Source organism: Lipotes vexillifer, unplaced genomic scaffold, assembly GCF_000442215.2.
Source record: "Lipotes vexillifer unplaced genomic scaffold, Lipotes_vexillifer_v1.1 scaffold655, whole genome shotgun sequence".
Classification (NCBI taxonomy): domain Eukaryota; kingdom Metazoa; phylum Chordata; class Mammalia; order Artiodactyla; family Lipotidae; genus Lipotes; species Lipotes vexillifer.
The window spans coordinates 2,079,581-2,083,578 of record NW_006788208.1 but is presented as its reverse complement, the minus strand read 5'-3'; positions in this window follow the sequence as shown (position 1 = coordinate 2,083,578).

Below are 3,998 nucleotides of genomic sequence, written 5' to 3'. Positions count from 1 at the left end.
ATTCCTGGAGCTTATTTAACCTATGTTTCAAGGACACTGAGAGCCAGGGATTTTCACTTGCGTTTCTCTCACACTCACACCCACACACTCCACTTGAGTTGGCCAAACACCCCGTTACCTGCCATCCTCTAACCTTTGTCAACTGCTTCAGCACCTTTTTCCAGCTGTGTCCCCTCTGTCGTCTGCTGCCAATCCTACATCGGTGCTTCCTATTCCCTACTTTAACTCACAAAGAGTTTTTGTCTCTACGTGTGATTCGTTTGTTACACCTAAAAGATTTGATGTTTGGGAATAAAAGTGTAGACGAGAGAAACATACCATTCCAGCAGACTTACAACATCTGTTTTATTCTAAAAAGCCCCCAAAGAAGACAGAAGTCACTGATTTATTTCTAGTCATTAGGTGTCATTACAACTGGCGACACATCGAAATCAACAACTCGTCTTCTGGTCATTTATGTGCACAAACTCTGGGGTCTTTACAAGTTCAAGTGGAATCATTTAGCTACTGTCCTATCCAAGATACACACACATTTAAGGGTGGGCTTTTATCTCATTGCCGTCACAATTTGGGAAGGAAATTAAGAAAACAAAATGTTCAATAATATCCCTCCAACTTCTCTCCCCAAGCTTTACTTCTTTGTCTTTGGCGGAGCGGCCTTCATTGCCAGCAGAGGTTTTTCATTCATTCATGCTTACATAAATGCATTCATTTAAAAAAAAAATCATCCAAACCATCATGTTAGGTGATGTGGATTCAGCACTAGCAAAACATGCCTGGTCTTTTTCCTCCTAGAATTCCTGAATGCCCCATGCTCCTGACACAGCAGACATACTTAATTTAAAAGTAGAGGAGATAATTAAAGGTGAGCCTCTGACCACTCTGCTCTCATTCTGCAACCTCCACCTGCTGTTTTTCTTATTCTTTCACTACCTCATCACTAGCTCCACATCGCCTCCTGTTGAATTGATCCCCAATGTGCCTCTGTATCTGTGCTACCAGACATAATGAGATTCACAAACAAGCCAGGACAACCAACCAACTGGTCCCTTCCTAGACCTCAGATACCTAAACCTTACATTAAACTAGAAGAAAATCATTTTATTTTAATTTTATTCTCATTACACAAAAATTTCGTGATAGGAAAATCAGAAATATAAAAACAAAACGAGAAACAAAGTGAAAGCCATCAGGAATTCTAGGCACTCAATTATATTGGCAAAGTATTTGTTGAGTACATACATCGTGCCAGCCACGAGGCAAAGTGCCTCAGCAGACCTATAATCAAATATGCTCTCTCTCCTCCTGAAATTTCCTTTAGCTGGAGCGCTTACTCTCCAATGGGATACGGAGTATATCTTTTTTTAAGTTATTTGGCCACGCAGCACGTCATGCCTGCGGGATCTTAGTTCCCGGACCCGGGATTGAACCCATGCCCCCTGCAGTGGAAGCGCAGTCTTAACCACTGGACCGCCAGGGAAGTCTGGAGTGTATCTCTTTTAGCATCTTCTTTTCCGTATACTGTATGCTTTCCATGCACATATTTATTTTTAAGTATTTGTGCTTAAACGTTGTTTTGTAACCAGCTTTTTTTTTTTTCATCTAGCAGTATCCTGTGAAATCTTTCTCTGTCAATAAATATGCAGGCACAGGAAACCCTAACTATTAATAAATACCACCTTCAAACATCTGCCCTTCCTTGTCTTTCTGGTCTCCTAAGCTCATTTACAACCTTACATGTGCAAGGCCTTGCTGGGCAAACAGATACAAGCACACCTTCTAGATTAAGCACCAATGTTGAATTTGTTGTTGAGAAAGGTATCACCACATATTTTGGGAGACAACTGAATTCGATGTTACCAATTCTTTTGATGTGGGCATTACAAACAATTCTTATTTCAATGTTTCTATGTCTCCCTCTTTTTTTAAATGGCCACAGAACCCCAAACAACAAACTACCCTATATATCTCCATTGGGAAAAGAAGAGTTTCCTGCCTTTCCCCATATGCCTGGTGTTGCATATAAAAAGCTTCCACTGTACTTCTGCACATCATAATAACAATGTGAAGACCAAAGGGGATGCTTATTCCTCAAGCTGGAGCTGACAAATGTCATTGGCTCTTAAAGTTAGACTGTCTGTTTTTGTCTGGCCAAATTTTCTTCCTGACAGAGGACATGTCCATTCAGAACAAATGAATACACAATCATAACATTTTATGCCGTGGTTTTAAGTTAGGAGGAAAACCCCACTATTTCTGTCTTGTTTTCTATTACCCCAAATCCTTCTGCCCTGCCTCACACTTAACCTTCCTCCAACTCCCGGGTACCCTGGAGCCTCAGAGCCTGGGGTGACTGCACCTCTCTCTGCCCAGCTGAGTGTCCTGTCTCCCCATCTCGAGGGTCTGAAACTTGTCCTCTAGTTCTTCAAGCCCAGATCAACTCAGTGCTCGGCTCTGGGCACCGAGGACAGGTGTCCCGTGCTGCCTGGGCACCCTGCACCTCCCTCCACGAGGCCGCCTCTTACAGCCTTGACAGCCTGGCACGTGGTGCTTTCCCACGCTGGACCCCAGCAACCCCGGGGTTTCCTGTTCAGTGATGCTCTGCCTCTTGATTTAACAATCAACAGTGCTTAAGGGAAAGGGATATAGGTAGAATGTGATGTAAAACTGAAGAGATATTCCCTAGTCTGAATGCTTTATAAAAAAGAAAACAATCCTCAAATACACACACACACACACACACACACACACACACACACACAGAGACAGAGAAAGAGAGAGAGAGAGGGAGAGAAATCTACCAAAAAACCCACAAAAAGGAGATGAAATGCTTTGGAAGACACAGAAGTTCCCCATGGTAAAGTAGTGAGCTCATCAGTTGATTTCCTCCCAAATTAAGCTGACTGCCATGTAAAAGACTCCTTCCCACACAGATGTTTACTGAGGGCTTATCCCGTGCCAGGCCTGGTTCTAAGCATGTCATATATCATGTCATTCGATTCTTACAAGAACCACTTCACAGATCAAGAAATTTAGGTACAGAGATGAGCCAGGATATAAACCAAGACAAAGTGATTCACGGAACTATTAAATTAAAAATTAAGTACATTATAAAATAGATAACAAAAAGAAAACTACTTTTCAACATTTTTTCTTTTTTTTTTTTTTTTTAAAGCGTGATCTTTTTAAAAATATTTATTTATTTATTTGGTTGCGCTGAGTCTTAGTTGTGGCTCGCAAACTCTGAGTTGCGAGATCTAGTTCCCTGACCAGGGATCGAACCCAGGCCCCCTGCATTGAGAACTCGGAGGCTTAACCACTGCGCCACTAGGGAAGTCCCTCAACACTTTCTCATCATACAACCTTGTAATTCTAAACTCTCTTAGCATTGATTATTGTTTGCGAAAATACTACAGACATTCTCCTCTCTTAAAACTGAATCCATTTGTATTATATGAGTCATATTATAGTTATTCCAGCCACACATTTATAAAAATGTGTCGATTTTTTTCTTCTGGTAAGAAATCATCAAACGCCTTATCAAATCTATCTAAATGTCACTTTCAGATAGCTGAAGTTATTATGCATGTATCCAGCCTTTTTCCTTGAGGATGAATCCTATAAATAGTCTATTATGCTTTTATCATCTTTTGTCTAAATTGTGGGGAAAAAAAAAACACATAAAGAAGCATTTACTAACTCCCATCTGATAATCTTACATCATGTAGTAAAGAGACAGCTGTAGTAAAGAGACAGTAAAAGAGACTGCTTCCTAAGGATGACAGATTTCTTCATTTCTTAGAGTTAGTTTTAGTCTCATAAATTCTTGACCGAATGTGCTGAGAACATGAAAAATAGAAAACAGATCTGACTTATGATACATGGGTAAAAGAGTGTATGTTTTTCTGCAGAGATTATATTAGGGCAGAAAGAAGAGCTTTATTGAGAGAAGTCCTTCTGTCATAGTCAAAATGCAAAGCTCAGGGCACTGTCAGGGT